Source organism: Pteropus alecto, unplaced genomic scaffold (assembly GCF_000325575.1).
Source record: "Pteropus alecto unplaced genomic scaffold, ASM32557v1 scaffold170, whole genome shotgun sequence".
Classification (NCBI taxonomy): Eukaryota; Metazoa; Chordata; class Mammalia; order Chiroptera; family Pteropodidae; genus Pteropus; species Pteropus alecto.
Window position 1 is genome coordinate 1,755,710 of NW_006429634.1, and position 20,080 is coordinate 1,775,789.

At 44.1% G+C, this 20,080-nt stretch overlaps 1 long non-coding RNA gene across 2 annotated transcripts in view; it reads right to left on the reverse strand.

The window, feature by feature from the left end:
- Positions 1–20,080, reverse strand: part of LOC107196253 — a 147,254-nt gene that overhangs the window by 23,933 nt on the left and 103,241 nt on the right. The window lies entirely within an intron of this gene.

Sequence of the window (20,080 nt, forward strand, 5' to 3'; positions counted from 1 at the left end):
ATCTCCTAAATCCTCAACCAGGACTCTTTTCTCTTTAAAATGTTATCTCCCAACATCAAGTGTTTGAATGTTATCTGGCCACTCCTGTCTGGCCAAAATTCAGCATTTGGAAAATTATCCTATTCCAGCCAATCAAATTTTCTGAATAGCTGAGCACAAACCCTGATAAAATATATCCATTTTGGATAGAAATGTTTCTAAAATATATTGTCCTTTCCTACTTCATAACTCATTGAGATGAGATGAGTATCATCATGGAAATACATGGTGGCATGGAGCCCCCAGAAAGGAGCCCCCAGAAACACCGCAGAGCAGACTGCGCAGGCCTGAGGCTCCCACAGCTGGTTGCACCCTCTGCTCAGTCCTCCCCAGGCACTAAACACTGCCCCCCACCCCCAGCTTTGCTCTCCCTATTTGCAAAGTGAGAAGAACATGTACACTGAGCGGTCACTGTGGTCTTAATGAGTCAAATGCAGACACCGATAGCTCCTAAAACATTTCTTTCTTTTCATTCATTCATTCATTTTATTTTATTTGGTTGATAATATAATTCACCTAGATTAATGCCTTAATTTAGGTCTCTAGGCAGAATTCTCCTTTTCTCAAGTTCTGCCAAGCACCCAAGCCCCTGCCCAGAAGAGAGTCAGGTTAATAACTCAGCGGGGAACAGACTCCTCAGACTCTGTGCACAGGGAATTCCTTCCTGGGCGTGTTCACATTACCTGACGGACAGGGCAAGTCACCTCTCAGGCCGCTCCTAGGGCTGGCCAGGCTTTTGAAGCTGTGATATTTCTGAGTCTGGGCTTGGACAAAGACACCATTCTTGCTCACAGCCGTTCATACCGATTCAAGCTAGTTTAACTGAATTCTATTTCTTTTCAACAGAAGGCTAATTGAAAATGCAAAAACCATATTTATGAAAGAATTCTAGCATTTTATTTGCAGAATCAATTCTATTGAATTTCAAGCTCTATCCCAGGTGCATTTAGACTTTCTTAGGCTCAGAACATTCTCCCCATCCTCAACAATATCACACAGCCACACCCCAAATATACAAATGTATATTTTATAGTATATTATATAGTCAATGTTTCATGTTGAAGGGGATCTATATTAAATAATGGTATAGATATTAATAAGGCTAAGAATAAAAGATAGAGAAAGAAATGAGCTTTTTTTTTTTTTTTAATCTTTCTAATGCTGTTCATTATCTAGAACCGGGAAACCAAAATAATGCATTTTCTGAATTCAGAGTCAACAAAATCATCTGATTTCTAAATTAGTCCTAGAGTATACTTAGAAATAAATAGCATGGCTATAGAGAAAGGATGAACATAAATTAAAGGCAGGAAGCAAAACTGGATTCAGAAATATTATTCTTGCATTTGAGATTTAAAGAAATATATATCCATATAATTTTATAACTCCCATAAAGCCTAATTTCATTTGTAAAATACACCAGGGAATCCTAACAAGCTTCTGTGGAACCCTGCAACTAAGAGTTCTTTTTAATTAATTGCACATCTAGCAATCCACAAATATGAATTAAGCACCAAGAGTTGGTTGGCACTGTGGAGGATTTAGGTCTCTGCCCCCACAGAGCAAGCAATTTGCAAAACTTTGCTCTAAGACACATGAAAATCATGGCCATAGCTACCAATTGTGAGGATGTTCTTTTCTGCAGGGGTTCATCCCCATTCTCTCCAAAAGTATATCAAGGTCCTGCTGTGTTTCAATGGAACCAAATCCCTAAGGCTCAGGGAAACAATTTCATAAGCAAAAAGGGGTGAGATTATCTCTAAACAACCACTTCATTAGCATAAATCCAGATGTGTGATATTTGGTCATTTTGTTTTAGTTTACAACCACCTTTGCAAGTGATAAAATTTAAATTGATAGTAGGGAGAGGGTGGGAAAGGAAAATACTACACACACATTACATCGAGTCACATCATATCACATGCACACATATATCGCCAGATACAAATTCAACAAGCAGAGGTGAAAGCAGAACTGGTCTAACCTGAACATATACACAAAAAACTCCTTCCCTCCCTCCCCACTTCCTTTCTTCCTCCCTTTGTCTCTCCTTCCTTCCTTCCTTCCCTCCTTCCCTCCTTCCCTCCTTCCTTCCTTCCTTCCTTCCTTCCTTCCTTCTTTCCTTCCTTCCCTGCCTTCCTTCCTGTTCTACTTTTTCTATTCCATCAACAAGGCCATGTGACAGCAGGAACACCTCATACTCACCTTGCTCCAAAGACCAAGGGGCAGTTTGTGAGAGAACACAAGGGATGTGACCCTTCCAGGTTGGGAATGTCTCCATCAGTATTTGCCCCTTTTTAAGTTTTACTTCCGAGATCATCTCAGGTTTTAGAATACGTGCATAATACATGCTCCTAAGCATTTCTTGAGCCCTTCCTGGAAACCCAGAGATGATTAAGGCCCAGACTCTGTCCTCAAGTCTTCAAGGGATGGGCAGCCTAATGGGAGAGAAAGCTCTGGGATTAACATGGGATCACAGTTGACTTGCGCTCTCTGTCCCATGTGTCTGAAGGTGTCTAACTGCCTTTCAGCACAGTTACCCCTCCCTGAAGGCTGCCTCCCCTAACTGAACAACCAGTTTGACACAGGAATCCTAGGCCTGCCTTCTCATCAGTGAGGCAGATAGATCTCAGCGAAGATACTCAGCCCTGCAAGGCTTGGTTTCCCCTCAGCGATCACACACACAGATCCCACTTTTCCAATACATATCTTACCCTGGGGCTGTTTATTTCACACTATTTTCTCTTCTCTTCTTCCTGAAAATACCAAGAGTTTCTTAACTGAAGTAAATCAAAACCAGTTCTGCTTTAACATATTCTGGAGCACTTCACAGCATGCTTTAAATCAAAGCAGGAACACCCTGGTCTCAGGACCACAGCCTCTTGGGCAAACCTGCAGTCCAGCCAACAGCTCAGGCTCCCCAGCCCTTCTCTACCTGTTCCGATTCCGGTTTCTCCACCTAGAAAAGTACATCTGACAGACTTTATATACTTCAGACCAAGGGGTGCCACACTGTGAAACTTCTGCTTCTATGTCTTTTTCTATAACTTATATTTGAAGAACATCTGGGTTTTGTGCTCATTTTTCTGTAAATTCAGAAGTTCATGGCCCAAGCAGTTACTTGGTAAAGGTAAACGGTAAACCTACCTACAACAGCAAACTCACACAGCCCTCATTACGTGCTTGCTGTGGTTCCAAGTGCTTTACATATACCGGCCGCTAAACCTCACCACCACCCTATGACATCGATACTCTTATTATCCCCATTTTACAGGTAATGAAAGTGAGGCCCAAAGAGGTTAATTAACTTGCCCAGGGTCATCCAATTAATAAATAGTAGAGCCGGGATTTGAACCTAAGTAGCCCAATCCGTGGTGCGGCTCACCAGCAAGGGAATACTGTTAGCATGAAAAATGAAGGCATTTCTGTGTCCCCTTACATGCAGCTCTGACTCTATGAACACCCGGCAAGCTGTGTAGATGAACTACATTTGTACGAATTGACTGAGTCCACATGTCACTTTCAGGAAGAGCTGCGTTTGCTGGGGTGAGGAGAAGGAAGAAGAGAGATTTCTGCCCTTGAGAGATTCTATTTTAATTTAAAAAAAAAAAAAAAAAACTGAACAGACCAAGCCCTGGATTTCAAGATCAGTTTTCAAGGTCTCCAGACACGAGACAGTCATCTTAAATGGGAAGCATGACAGGAGTCTGACCTCTGTGTGGCCTCCCTCCTTGCTCCCACTGCAGTGCTTTCAGGCTCAGGAAAGCATAGGAGACCAGCATCCCAGGAGCCAAAATCTCCCAAATCTTCAATTAGGTGTCAATACCAATAGGCTTTGGAAGGTTGCGAAAGCAGATGTCATCTTCTCTAGTGCTAACACAGTGGCATTAGTCTAAATTTACTGATAACATAAAAAGTCAATTAACTATTTCTAGAAGTTCTAATATAAACTCAAGAACTTGCCTTGTTATCCTAGCATAACTTCCTAGAAACACTGAATCACAACATGCCACAATGCAAGTTCCTCAGACTCAAGCCCCTTTGGAGAAAAAGCTGGCTACAGCAAAGGGCAACTGATTGATCCTTAAGATGGTGATGAAGGTGATGATGATGGAGAAGATAATGTCAGCAATGACCATGAGAGCAAGCATTTGTGCAAAAACCTAACATGGGTCTGGGATTGTGCTGAGTACCCTTCATGCATTATGGTATTTAATCTTCACAAGAACCGTGAGAGGTAGATACTGTCGCAACGCCCGTCGAAAAGAGGAATTAGATGAGAGAGGCCAACTATCTGGGTCAAGGTGTCATGGTTGGGGTCACAATATGAACCTAGGCCAATCTGATTCCACAATTTCACATTCTTATCCAATGCTTGACTGTCTCTTCCTGCAAGAAAATCTTTTTATAGAAAGTTCTGGGAGCAGAGTATGCTGATTATTCAAATTTTCTGGTAAATACATATGCAATCCATTCTAAATATTCATTTGAAAATTTTTCCAAAATGTCCATGGTCCTGTCTTAGAAAGTATAGTATACTAAATATAAGTCTATTTCTGTTTTATTAATAGATATACTCAGGACTATCTTCTAGCTTTTTTCCATAACAATTAGATTGGACTACAGAGTATTTTGATATAGGTACAAGAATTGAGAATGACTATAGTAATATACAGCCTGGGGTGTGTGTGTGTGTGTGTGTGTGTGTGTGTGTGTATAATATACAACATATACTAATATATATCTTTTCTTATATATACACTAGATATATATATCTAGATATATATTTCTATATATAATAAAATATAAATATATTTTAAAAAAAATATATTATATATAGATATGTTTATTATGTATAGATATAAATAAATAAATTGATATCTATTATATATAAGATATTAGTATCTTATATATGCTATATATTTTGATTTTTTATAATTTATAGTATATCTTATTTTTTAATATCCCCAGATATGCTCTGAAATGAGATCTTAAAAAATAAGATCTAAGAAAATTTATTTTATTCACTTTTGTCTTGTAAAAGTACAGTTAAATTGTTTTTATTGATAAGTAGAAGTTTTACTATAGTGAACTGTACCAATGACTGCTCACCCATAATGTGTTTAGAGCATTAGATATGTGCTGAGAAACAGGAAGAGAGCAAAGAAAAACTTAAAAACAATAAAACCTAGCATATAAACTAAAATGCCCAGTCCCTTAACCCTAAGGAAAGTCCAGTTTCTCATAAGGGGCAGTCAGTGTATTTTTATCTTGTGGTTTAATGTTTTTGCAGACATATTAAATCATAAAAATCCAAGAAACTATATCTCACCCCCCAAACCACACAATATATTTTAAGGAATGTGTCCCTTTTCTAAGAAACTGCTTGATTTGCAGGAAGTGGCAAAGTGGCAGGTGTGTTCCCATGATCAGCCAAAGAAACCAAATAAACGTTCCACTGGGCAAACCTGTTTCTCTCTGATAAACAGCTGCCGGCTGCATTAAGGGAGGAAAAGAACCAGAGGACTGCCCTTGTGTTTGCATGGCACTTCCGTTGTTCTGTTTAAATTGAAAAGGAAAGTGGCAGCCCACACTGCTCGGGAGCCAGGCCAACCCCAGTTCCTGCATGGGCTCGGGGATTCAAAACCCCAGCCCTGGACAGAGGCCTCGCCTCGGCAGGTCATCTGTCTTCCAGATAGGCATGGGAGAGGATGGCTCACCTAGGAGTTTCAGGAGAATCAGATTTCACATAAAAGAGAAATTGTTACACAATAGGTAGGCTCAGGAGGGAATGGGGTTGGGAGAATTGTGTCCACCCTTACTTGCTCCCAAACCAACCCATACCTTTCCTCTCACACCACTCACCACACTGTAGATATTTGCCTGCCTGTCTGGATCTCCAGTAGACTGTGAGCTCGTGGAAGTCAGGGACTATCCACCTTGGGCACGTAATAAGCACCTAATGCATGATGATTATTGTCACTGCAGTGCGTGCTTAAGAAACATCTATTGAATGAATGGAATAGAGGAAGGAATGAAAGAATATGACTTTTCACTTGGATATCTTTTGCTAAATGCTTGATGTTAGAGCTCAGTAGCTGGGATAGGATTAATTATTTTTTAAAACATACCAAAAAGCATCAGAGGTGAATTGGCTTGCTGGAAGTTCCAGATTAAAATCAGGGGCTCTCTCAGAGAAGGGAACCAGCTGGCTGCCTAGGAGGCATGGAGTTAAAAGTAAAGTCCTAATGGAAAGGGTCTGAAGGACACCATCCAAGGGGTCCCCTAGCCACACAGACAATAGTGGGACAATTTTCAGATTCCCTAGAAGCTCTGAAAACTCATAGAGACAGACTAGCTAGGATGAGACAGGGAGGGAACTGCTGGGTCAGGCTGGGCCAGCTTCACAGTGGTCCTGCCAGTAAACACCCTCCAGGAAAACTGTGCCATGCAGTGAAAGTGCTGTTGTGAAAGTGACAGGCAGCCAGCCTGCAGCACTGTAGGCAAGGCTGTGTCCTTCCCCCTAGGCTAAGAGGTCACTCATGCTGCCCTTCTCTCAGGCAACCAGGAGCGAGAATGGGTGGACAACTGATGTTCGTGACCTCTTGCTATGGACCACTTCATTCTCCCATGAAATGCCTGTGAGGCTGATGACATCATTTACATCACACAAAATTGAGGCTGAGAACTATAACTAACATAAAATCACATGACTGGTAAGTAGTAGAACCAGAACTTTTATTTTAGGCTGACTGTTCCGGGGCCAAAACAGAACCTCTGGCCCCACAAGACCCAGCCTGCTCTCCCAGGCCTGTTAGAGGTAGCCTGATAGGGTAGAGATTTTGACAGCAAGTTGTTGTTAGCACAGCCTACTCTTCTGAGTGCCTTGCAAGTTATTTCCCATAACTTACTGCCTGCTGGTTTCAACTGGCCTATCCTGGAGCCACCTCCATCTGGAGACATAATCTTGTCGGAGTCTCAGCTTGACCTGCTGGATGTCCAGCTCACTTGTCTGCTCCAAACTAGCCTTTCCTGATACTTCTATTAACCCAGCTCCAAACAAAGAAAAATTCTCCAGGGCCAATGTTCCCGAAAGTGTGGTCCCTGGGATGTTTGCATAAGCAGCAGTTTCTGGGCCCCACCCTAGACCCACAAACTCAGAATCTCTGGGAGTGGGGCCCAAGACCTGCAGTTTTAACAAGTTCCCTTTGTAAGCCTTATGCCAGCTAATGTGGGTCAGCCTCTGCCCTCAGGTCTCCCGGGAAGACTGGGGCTCCCAAACTGCTCCCCATGACCACCTCCCACCCATCCCCCAACTCCAAAATTGCAGTAGCACATACTTAAGACAGAAAATTTTGGAGGGGGGAACTTCAAAGAACTAAGAAAAAAATTAAGTGACCTATTATTTTACCATGTGAAAGAAGCAATATTAACATTTAGGATTAATTCCTTCCGGTATTTTTCTCTGTATATTGACACAGATGGTTTTCCTGCTTTAAAAGAAATGGCATTACACCAGACTGTACAGAGGCCTGCTTCTCTCGCTCAGCTGAGCACAAACACAGGCAACCCTGCCACGCAGAAGGATGCTCGGGCGTTCCTGCAGTGTTACCAACTTACAGTTCTCCGTGGAGGCTACTAACACTACAGGATCACAGACCGTGGTGCCAATGCAGAAGAAGAATGGGGAATTGGAATCAGGATGTCAAGGGTTTGAAAACTTGTATTTCTGCTGATACTGCCCATCTCCCAACCTCAGAAGATTGCTACCTACATGTGGGTCAATTCCAGGAATACTCACATTTTTTTAAATCCTAAAAGGTTAGCAATGGAAAAACTTTTAGAGATTATCAAGACCAATCTCCTCACTTGTAATTGAGGAAACCAGAGTGGAGACATATTTGGCCTCTGCAGGAGACACATGGTGTCTCCTCACCAAGCCCAGGGTCCTCCAAGTCTGCTGTCTGTGCCTGGACACTGCTCACCATCCCCCGTCCCCAATGGCCTGTCATGCTTGACAGAGGGCAGCAGTCACATAGGGCAGGCCCAAGTGGGATCAAGGTCTCAGAACATGCCTTTCGAATTTCAAGCATCTCTCATTACCATCACCACAGCTCTTGGCCCAAAGTCCAGTTTTCAGATCCAAGGGTATCTTAACACTGGCCGTGAAATGTTTCTGGGGAGTGTCCTGCTCACAGCTGTCAAATTCCAAAGGCACCAGGTCCTCCTACTCTCAGCAGAGCAGTCCCTTCTAAGGAGAAGACCCTGAACCAGCTGAGAACCAGATCCCAGTCTTACACTGCTCAAGAATCTTCTCTGGCCTTCACATGATAACTCAGGCACAATCCTCCTGACTCACAGCACATGGGAGAGTCCTGAGCAGCAAAACTCAAAAATTCCCTTGAGTCTTCCCCTCATGTGAGCCTAGTTTCGGTTTCTGGCTCTCCACTCTCCCTTTCTGCTTTGAGAGAGGGCTCCCCTAGAACTGCTCAGCAATCTGGGGTACATGTGAATTCAGAATAGACCCCTGGACCTGAAGAAGCTGACTAGCAAACATGAATTCATTCGTTCATTCATTCTTCAACCTTCTGAGTTGTTCTTTCCCAAGCACAATGTTAATGGGTTTTCAAATATAGCTTATTTAATACCCATGAAGACTCTATCAAATGGGCCTTATTCTTCCCATGTTAAAGAAGAAGACCCTGAGGCTTAGAGCAATGAACAGATCACATCCACTGCCAGGCTAATGAAGAAAACTTCAAGCCTCTCTCACACAGGCCCCTTTTAAGGCCGTAGCAATTTATAAAATTAAGATATTTTAGATGCAGTCGGTTAGAGCACTGTCTCTTTCCACTCCGATGTCTCCTCCTGTCACATTTCCCCTCATGTCAACTGGTGTTACAGCAGCTACAGGCATTTTGGGATCCAGCTAAGAGGAAGTTAATTTGGGGATAAATTTATTTTGGGTGTAGTGGGATTTATGCCTGTGATTCACAATCATTTCAATGCAGAGGCAGGTTATGGCAAGCTGCCCCTGTAACTGTCCCCATGGCTTCCAGGAATACACCTACCACCCACTGGGCCAAGTCACTGTCATCGAGATGCAAAGGTACAACACCTGGCATCTGAGATATGTAGGAAGTGGAGGAAAAACAAGGATTGAAATAGACAGAGCTAGAAGCTAGTCTGGAAATTTCTTCCAGTCATCAAAAGTGTGGAATTGTAGGAGGAGAATTTAGTTCTTACTAATGCCTACTCAAAAAGGGAAGTTTTCTCCTGTCAGAATATATTTGATAATATATCGAATACAGTTATAAACATACCAGGCACTTTTCTCCTTTTTGATGGGAATTATGTAAAATAGGTTTTATCAAAATTCCTGCATTGTGGGACCCAAACCTGTAGCTATGTAACAAAAAGTGGAAGTCTGTGTCTGAAGTCATGTTTTTATGCATTGTAACTATCAATGATATTAAAAAACCATTTTGTCAACCATGCTAGAAGAAAAACTAAAGTGAACATTTCCTCTCTTTAGAAAAATTATAAAATCAGTATCATATGAAGAAAGGTGATCAAAGAGTTATATTCACCCAAAAGATGTTAAGGAGAAAAAGTATTTCAGAGTTTTAATAGGTTGAAAATAATTCATAAAAATTTTTGTTATTTTTCTGGATTCTATTAAGTTTGTGATACATGTCAAGTTTTTAAAACTTATATTAGATGTGACTTCTTTTCTCATTCTAAGTAAAATTTTCATTATTATATCTAATCCTGTATTTGTAATTTTATATTCTTTTCATTAAAGAGGTCCCCAAAATTGCATGACCTTTAAGTCCTACAAAATCTCAATCCATCTCTGGAGCTGAAATAACTTCCCCAGATAGGAAGTGGCAGACCCCAAAATGGAAGACTTGGGGCCCTAACTCTGGGATTCCCGGCACCTCACCCCATGTGCACCGGTCATCAGGCAGCCTGGGCTACAACAGACAGGGTGCTAGTTGGTGAGGGTGAAGAGTGATCCATTATCCAACAGGCTCCATCATCGCAGCCAATACATTAGGCTTCTATGTCAACTGGGCAGGCAGAGAAGAGGCTTTTTGAGGACCTGAGTATGCAATCTGACAAAACTTGACACTTAGAGCCAAGTGCCTCGGTTAAGGATAAATAAGACAAAGTCCCCACACAACATATCTGAACCTGATTTGATTCTTCCAGGTGCCATATTCCCTAGACTTGCACTGTCCAAAATGGTAGCCACATGTTGCTATTTAAATATAATTAACATGAAATAGAATTAAAGACCCAGTCCCTCGGTTGCACTAGTCACATTTCAAGTACTCAAGAGCCTCATGTGGGCAGTATAGATATAAGAATGTTTCCATCACCCCCACAATTCTATTGTTCAGCTCAACTGACTTAAATATTCATTACTAAGACACATCTAAGGTCTTCTCAAGCAGAGGTCGTTTTTTGGTGAGTGTGGCAGATGTGTGAGGAGGAAGGAAGAAGTAGGAAAAAGAAAGGCCTGTCCAGGAGAAGCACAGTGGAGCAGCCCAGAAGCAGAGAAGGGCCGAGGGACAGCCAGAGAGGAAATGGAACCCTGGCCAGGTGAGGTGTGAAGGCTTACAGGGAATAGGGTGTCATTAGACACATGATCCAAGAAAATGATTTAAATCACACCTGAGAAAGAGTGAAGAGTGGAATTCCTAGCTTTAAAATTAAAGTCTTTTCTCTCTCGCACATGCTCTTCCCTCCCCGCCGCCCCACACACGGATACGCTCACATACACACACACTCACATGCATTCACACTCCTCACTCACATACTTCAAAGTGCACTTTGAACTCCGAGTCTTTGCCGGGGAATATTAGTTACAGCTTTGTGTGCTGGAATGGAATGGCTATGAGTTTGAATTGTAAAGTTACTGCCAGCAACATCACCCACTTCTTCAGGCCTCCCCTCCACTGCCACTCCACTCCCCAAAGAGCTACTGTCAACTCCAGACTCCCACAGAGATCTGGAAGGCAGCACCCCTTCCTCTGGGGGCTGTACCTAGAAAAAAAAATGAACCTGACTCAAGGAATAGATCCTACACCCGACTTCCCATATTATGAAACTAAAGGGCAGCTTAGGGACCTCCAGCTCCTTTCATGGGCTGCCAGAGGCACAAGTTCAGTGAATTCTAGAGCAAGAAGGCCTGGCAGAGTAAAGGACCCACATTTCTCCTACAAAGTGGCAGAAGGCAAGGTGACAACTATGTCGAGTTTTAAAGAACCACTGTTATGGGCCCTTTTTATATAGTTTCTCATTGAATCCTTGGCCCATTTTACAAATGGGGAGGCTGAGGCTCAGAGAGGTTAAGGAACTTCTGCACTGTCACTCAGCTGGTAAGTGGTGGAACCAGGATTCAAGCCAATGTGTGTGACTTCAGAATCCTGACTCCAAGTCTAGGCAAGGTGTGGGCCAGCCAAGCGGCTGCCTGGAGGACAATTCTCTAAGGGACTCTACTGCACCACAAGGCAATGAGACAGGTAGGGCCAGTTCTCTGGGCAAGGTTCCTTACATCACCTGCAAAGTGCCAACGGGCCCTACCTGGGCTCAAAAAGACAGTGCCCTCACCTGAAAACAAACACTCCACTCAGGCACCTCCCCTGCTCCTCACTACGTAAGTATTGGATAATCAATAAGGAAGAGGTCTGAATCATTAGCCTGCCCACAAGGCCCACCTGTTTCCCCAAGGCTCTGCTCTCACTAGGGGGGGCGCCTTGAAAAGAGCAGGAAACGTGGGTAACATGTGTACTTTCTTCACCCAGAGGCTCCAAGCTGCCCAGACTGCCACCGACAACTGATTTCACAGAAGCACTTAGCTGGAAGGACTGCCTCTGCTTTCGATCTAACCTGGTCCTTTTCCAGAAAACTTGTCCAGTGTACGATATATGTGCTGCCCTCCCCTTCAACCCTGGGCTAACAGGAACAAGAATTCCAGTAAAGGTGCAGGACCACAGAGAAAACCAAGGAAACAGTAGGCAGGCCATATACTAAAAGTCCCCAACATTTCTCTTAACCCTGGGTTTCACATTTATTTCTATTTACAGAAGACAGTTTGCATCCAGGTAAAGGGATTCAGAATTTTAATTAAACTCTGTCAAAACACAAAACTCATTTCTCCTCATCTGTGCTCCCTAAGCATAAAACGGCACCAGGGGACTGAAGGACAACAGCACCAGGGCCAAGCTCAGCTATGGGGTCACCCTCTCCTGCTCCGGATGTCAACTTGGGTCCACAGGACCAGGATCTCCTGCAGGCTGTCGTCAGTGTGTCCCAGGCACAGTACCTGGCTGGGACTCGGCAAACATTAGTTGAACAAATGAGATTCTTTCTAGTTAGGGAGGGAAACTCCTGCTCACAGCATGCTCCAGAAGTCCCTGGTAATTCACGTTGTCTCTCTGTTCTGAAAATCCATTTGGGCTGGTTTAGAGCACAGGCTTGCTCAAGAGGCAGCCCTCCAGAGAAGAACAGGGGTTAATTGTGTTTACTGGCAGCTGTCTTCCACAATATACCCTACAGTCACATCTTACAGCTTGTAAAACTTGATGGCCTTCCAGTGGGAAAAGGGAAGAAGTCAAACTCACAAAAAGAAAGTGTTCATGAGGGACTTTAATGGGAATGGCACCTTCAGACCTGTCAGCCCTGAGAACTGCCTATTTCCCAACCACAATTCAACTCAAGGGCAAATATCACCTTTCTGTATAATAGGAATAGAGCATGTTAGGAAAATAGCTGGCACCAAAATAAGAGTAAAGCAAGATCCGGATCAGAACTAAAAATTTTGGACATCCAAGCTGTAAATATTGATTTAAAACCATTAATGTCCAAAAAATATTTGAGTAGAACCCCGCATTGCTCTGTTTAAGTGGGCGCAAACACTACAGTTTTATCTTTAAAATATTTATTTTCACCACCCTGCCCCACCCCCACCCCTCACCCATTAAGAGCAGCACATGCTGCGAACTCTGAGATTTTTAAGAACCTGGTCAGACTCCTAATTGCTAGCCAACACATTTCTTGCAAATGGGGCTTAGAGAGTGGAATCAGCAGCTGGGTGCCAAGAACGCAGGAGCTCTGCTCACATCCCATGTCTTCCCTGACACTGAACCATAGCCTGTCACTGCCACAAGTTAAAGTCTGTGAAACTGAAAGAGCACAGGAAAGGGTAAGAAGTGAAGAGAAAGACCTAGAAATAAGCAAATGAGAATAGGTTCTTAATGAGGTGGCATCATGATACAGCAAGGACAAATAGTAGCTCTCCTCTTGGCTGCTCACCCCTCTGCCCTGGGACCCTCCACACTCTGACTCCAATTAAACTCACCAGCTGTGCTTCCAAGAAAAGCCTGCCTGGGTCAGTCTGGCTGCACAGACACTGCCACTGACAGCCATGGGGAGAAACTCAAACCAGCCACGTGGCTTGGCCTACCTTAAGGTCCAGTGAAAACACACCTAGCCGAAGGAAGAAAAGAAAACATCTCAAAAACTTCGCTGAGAAGCCACTGGCTTGGGCCAGATGCAGAGGCTTCTTGGCCGCAGTGTGTATAGACACCAGGCAATGGTCCTGGCTCTCTCTAACCTCCAGTCCATAAAGAAAAATGGTGATAACGGGGAACTGGGCTTTTAACCTTGAGAAATAAGACTGCTGCTACACCCTCCGGAGTGTTCCGTCCTCTAGCCCAATGGTTCTCAGTCGGGAGTGATTTTGTCCCCCAGGGCACATTCGAAAATGTCTAGAGACATTTCCATTCCCAAAACATGTAGGAACACCAAAATCTTTTTTTCTTGAAGAAACAGTGTTGTTGTTTATTTTTTCCTATGGTGACATTGGTTAACAAAATAGAGTAAGTTTCAGGTGTACAATTTAACAGTAAAGTATACACACACACACACACACTCATATTGCATTGTATATTCACTGCCCATAGTTAGATTTCTTTCTGTCACCACATATTTGACCCTTTTTACCCCATCTACCTCCCCCACCACCCAGTAGCCACTAGTCTATTGTCCATGTCCATGAGTCTCCGTTTGTTTGTCCTGTTAGTTTGTTGCTTTTATCCTTATTCAGAAATTCAAAATGAGCTCCAGTGAGGCCGGCGTTTGTATACTCCAACACAACGTTTCCAAACGTCACAACTAAACAAGATGACCACTGCGGGGTTGCTGAGGACGACACCCTTGACCTGACATTGCTCTTTGCTGTAACCTACTCCAAAGGGCCCCTGCTCCTCTACCTGTTGGCTCTGGAAGGTCCCAAGTGTGTCTTTTTAGAAATAAATTGTAAAATGCTATCTATATTAACAGATAGGCAAGCCTTCCTTAGCAATCTGAAAAACATGCTCACAGAAGCTCGCTGTGAGAACACCTGGCTTGCTACTTTGCAGAAGGAGAAACTACCCTTGTACCAACAAGTCGGGACAAAAAGAAAAACCCACAAGTTTTGGGTGTGGAAGCACAAGCAAGCAAGTAATTGCCAAGTCAAACATAGGAAAACTTGACACTCCTACCAAAGGATAGACAATTTCAACCAACTTATGTCGAAAAGAAGCCCAAGCGCTGATAAGGCACCACGAGCCACAGAAGCACAGGGACCATGGCCCCGACCCCTGACCGACTCCTCCCCTCCCTAGGAGGTTCTCGTTTCTCCACCTCTAAGCCAAGGGAAGGATGGATGCTCATGAGACCATTTCACTTTCTCCTCTGTACCCCAGTTTCCTTCGATCTGCCCCTCCCAGTCTCTCTGCACATAACTTCATCTCCCCACAGACATCCTACACTGTCTGGTCCAAACCTTCATTCCACCCCTTTATTAGAATGTTCTCATACTGAGATATTCACAGCTGTAGGGCCCAGTGGTTATAGCGAATATTTCAAATGCTCTGACATTTACCAGCGATGAAGATGCTCAGGTAAACCAAAAAGTAGGCTGGACTGTTGGCCACCTTGACATGCTAATGTGCTAATACAGGCCAGCCCAGGCCAATCTGAAGTGCTGACTGTCAGAAAGGCACGTTTCTGTCTAAATAAAAATATATTTTTTAAACTATCTAAAGATTTCAATTGGTTTAGAGGTGTAGCTGGATGAGAATCTTTCAATCCGGGGTACAGGAATGGAGAGAACAACTAAATGGTCCTTGGTGGTTTATAAACAGGGCTGGGGGCTGCTGCCCTTTCCCACTGATATATGACTCTGGCCTGAGATGCTGAAGTTGCCAGCCAGCTTGAGTGTAGCAGCCGATATTCCTCAAGCCCCTTGAGGCCCCATGAGCAGTGAGGGGCCCCAAGGGAAGGCAGTTCTGGCTAATGGTAAGGAGTGGGTGGAAGGTGAGGCTGAGAAGGACGGAGTAGGAAGTTAGATGGCAGAACAGGGCTTAGGTTGGCAGGACAGAGCATGGCTGAGGCCATCCTCTAATAACATCACAAGTGCCTGTTAAACATTCACTTACTTTATATTAGGAGAACAAGAAAAATGGAAATGCTGAGGGCAAGAAAGAGGCTAAATGACAGAGAGATCGTGTTTGGGCAAAGTGAGAAAGTTAAACGAGAAAAGCAAAGCAGACCATTTCTCACTGTCTCAGAACCTTAGAAAACTGCCCCCAACTCTGGCATGATTTTTCTCGAAGTCAGGAAGAGCAGCAGGCAAAATTCCAAAAGAAGTCCGTCCACTGGTCAAAATGCACCCTTAATCGTTAAAATAATATACAGCATCACACCACGAATCACGGCACTGCCTCAATGAATATTAAACGACTATTATATTGAATGAATTACAATTGTTTCCTATGCATATTAAATGGTTTTAACATATTTGACAATAAGGCATAGCTGAAAGCAGGCTTGCTCTGGAATCAGGCTTCCTGGGTACGAATTTCAGCTCTGCCGCTTAGGAGCTGTGTGACATTGGGCAAATCGCTCAACCTTTCTACGCAGCACTTTTTCCCTCTTCAAAGTGAACTCTCAATAAATATTAGCTTTTCTTTTTAAAAAGAGGGGATTAAAATGAATACTTGAAAGACCTGGGATGTCAATCACTTTATGAACATTCCTCTTCTTCAGAAGTTACTGCTGAACTATCTTGCCCTTCCTTAATCTCCATGAGTTTGGCTACGCCCCGAGACAGAGCCTTTCCTTTCTGCTTGCACGTGGAGGCTATAATAGCGCCGGGCGCTTGGCCGACTGTTTCTCTGATCTCTGTTCTACCAGAGCTGAAATTCCACTCAGGTCTGTGAGGTCCATCTTATTTCCGAGGCCTCTGAATACCTCCTGAAAAAGTCAGGCCTTTCAATTCAGTCCTACTCTCCTGTCCAAAGGGTCTATCACATAGCCTTTGGAAAGAGGTGGCCCCCACCATGGGAGAGATCCTGACAGCACTTGTGGAGGGCCTGTTGGAGAAAAAGTCATTCAGGGACATGTCTTAAAGCATGGTGAGGCAGACATTACTGAAGGCACCATCGCAGTAGGCACAGGGACCACTGCAATGGGGTTTTGAAGTAGAGGGAGAAAGACTGGGCTCAACTCCAAATACAATAAGGAAAAGGAAGAATTTATAGTTGAGGAGAAGGTTGGGGTCAGGGGATGGAAAGTACTGAGAGGAAGCATTGGGGTAAGGGAGGATCTGACCTGCCGTGATTCGTGATTCCTGCCGAAGACAGGCCAGGGTGATCAGACGTCACCTGTGGGGTGGAGGGTGATGGCGGAAGATGAGCAACCTGCTCAAATACTGAGGGTGATCAGATATGGAGGATGGGGGTTTCTGGCTAAACCAACTTTTAAGGATTCTTCTAAGATTGAACAATGCAAAAATAAACACAGAAGTTCAAAAGCTGAGGCCTAGTTGACAAGAGCTCAGGAGAGCCTGACTGAAGTTTGTTTATGGAGACATTCCTTGTCAGGCCCAACTCCAGGGCAGCATGATCGTGGGTGAGGCCCATACTCTAGGGAGATGGGATTCTTCGGTGCTGGGAAGAGAAGGACACAAGGGCTGGGAAAGGGCATAGACAGAGAGAGGAGGTACAGGGAGAAGGACGGGCCCTAAGTGCTTCTATCACCGATGACATCATTTTGTTGTCAAGTGGCCACTGCGCTCCATAGAATAAAGCAGTCATTTAGCCTCCCAGCATCCTGGGGACAGAAAACATTGGATTCATGTGCTTTTTGTTTATTTGTTTCCTTCTTAGAATCAAAGTTCTCACTGTATGGATATAAAACTAATTCCAGCCCTTACTATCCAACATAAGAAAGAAAAACTTGGTTTCTAATAAACAGCTGTTGATGGACACGAAGCCAACAGGGCAAAAAAAAAAAAAAGCCTCTCCTTCCCACGTGGTCTTTCTCTGAGAGGAGGGAGAGGAAGGAAGTGATCTGGTGTCCAGAAGAACTGCTGACACCACGTCAGTGAAAAGCATCGTCTTGCAGCTTCTCAACTTAGTGCTTTCCCACAGCCCTGAAGTAAAGGTTCAGGACTCTGGTCCACAAAGGTTTCTGCCAATCCCCTACATCCCTGTCCTGGCCCAGAAGACCCTCAGGGCCTCAGGGATAGCTGTGTTGTCACACGTGCACATGTGCATATGTACATGTGCATGTGTGACAACACACCTGAAGATACACAGGAGACAGAGCAGTTCCCCTCTAAGAATTTACAGAGGCACCTGACCGCCATCAGCCGGGGTGAACAGAGCCATACCTACATCCAACTTTTCTAAAGGTAACAGCGTCTCCACGGGCAGGAAGGCAGAAAAATGAAGTTTCCTTCTAGTTGGGGCAAACGAAGGCTTTGTTTTCTCACTGGAGTGTTGTAAGAATTAATTGTTTTGGAGAAATAACTCAAAATCTGAGAGCTCTGATTCCTAAGCTGGAAGACAGACCGGATCTATTCATTTGGCAAGCATTAAAAACCCACTGCTTAATTAATACACCAACGGCTCCCTTTGCAAAGAGGAAGCGCAGTGCAATCGCACGGGCTAGCACACTTGGACAGAGGCCCGCACACAATATGAAGGTGAACACACAGCGACTGCCATTTTGCATATTTCCCTGTCGCATCGGTGAGGTGATAAAAATTAAAGATGTTAAAAATCAAACCTCTAACATGTCTTGAATTGTATCAGTAACTTCCTTTTAAACAAGGTATTATGTTCATTTACTGATTGCTCCTGAAGAAAGGCCCTCTCTCCACCAGGAAACCTCTTTAACCAGAAATTTGGTTTCCCATTTGATGTGGTTTGCGCAACTTCAGGCATTTTTAGTGCTCTCTCGTCTGTTTCACGGACACCACTGAAAAGCCATGAGCTTACCATGCATTCATTGTAGAGTCTGATATTTAATGAGCACAGTGATAAAGGCTTCACATTCATTGAACCATTTAGCTCTCCCAATAGCTCTATGAAATACTATTATTACCCTAAGATAAGGAAACTGAGGCTCTGAGAATAATCTTCCCAAGGTTCTGTAAGTGGCAGGTCTAGGCTTCAAACCCAGTCTGACCTTTCTCCAAATCTACACTCCTGTCCCTGCACCAGTGTGCTTCCAGGCCATCAACAGAACCTTGGCATTCTAGCAAAGACGGGCCGTGTCAGAAGTGATTCTGTGTTCGTTCTGAATTCCAAAGCCCTTCTCTAAAGCAGGTTTATTGGAAGCATAGGCCTTTATGAAGGCCTTGAGGAAAAAGAACAGAACCAGATCAGAAAGCCTGTTTTGTACCTGGCCAAACACAGCCACCTGCTTCAGGACCAGACCCTCAGCTCAGGGCTTCCCCACCAGCCGTTCAAAATGTGCCTCTGTCAGCTTTGCCTCTTTGGTCTTGGTGTTCTCACCTTTCAAGTGGGCATAGTAACACCTGTGCCATAAGGCTGCTGTGAGGAGTTAACGTGATAAGAATCCTGATGCATCTTACAAAGAGGCTGGCACATGGTGGTCAGTTAACAGTGGTCACTGCTACTGTTTCAGATGGATTCCCAGGAGTGATTCCTAGATCCAGTTGAGGGAAGAGGAAGAGAGCAGTCTTCCCCAGTGAAAACTGCTTCTTGCTGAAGACAGGCCAGTGTGATCAGACAACACCTGGGGGATGCTGGAGGATGAGGAATCCACTCAAATATTGAGGGTGATCAGATACGGAGGATGGGGGATGTTGGCTAAACCAACTTAGCAAGATTCTTCTAAAATTGGACAATGCAGAAAGAAACACAGAAGCTCACAAGTTGAGGTATACTCGATGACCTTTGCGTGAAAGGAGACAAATGTTTGTCACGTTATCTATTACATCTTTTTAGAATTTCTGGTGCATGGTGATGTTAAAAAGCAAACAGACTTTTTGGTTTTATTATTATAAAATTGGTTGCATTATTGCTTTACAATTCTCTACGATGCACCCCATATTGCCTACACCTGTGGTAGGCTTCTCCCACTCCCTTCCTCCCCTTCCACGCCCCTTCCCCACCCAATGCCACAGCCTAGATCTCTTCCAAACTCCCTAGTAGAGATGGAATAGAGAGGCAGTGGTGAACTCTGCCACCTTCATACCCCTGGTGATCACAACACTACAGAAGAAGGGAAAGCGGCTCCTTGACAAACAACAGGGGCCTGGCCGCAGAGGGCCTCCCTGAAACGCTTTCCAGGGGAAAGGAGATGCACATGCAAAGCTCATAACTGGGGAAGAACATGCTGTTTAGGAAGGAGAGTGGAAGGGAGCGCGGCTGAGATGAGGCTGGGGAAGGAGACAGGGGTCGACTTTCCAGGGCCATGCAGGCCTTGTGAAGAGGTTTTGGTTCTCTTTTGTTCACCAAGAAGCCACGGACATGATCAGGGCAAAGAACAGCCTGGAAGGATCGAGGCAGGGTGTGGGAGACCAGTTAGGAAGCTTCTGCAGCAGCCAAACCTGGACAAGGGGAACAGAAGTCAAAATGGATAAGTAGATGGATTCAGACCCACATCCTTAGGAAGAGGAATCAGTAGGACTTGGTGATAGATTAGGTGTGATGGGTGGTGGTGGAATGCC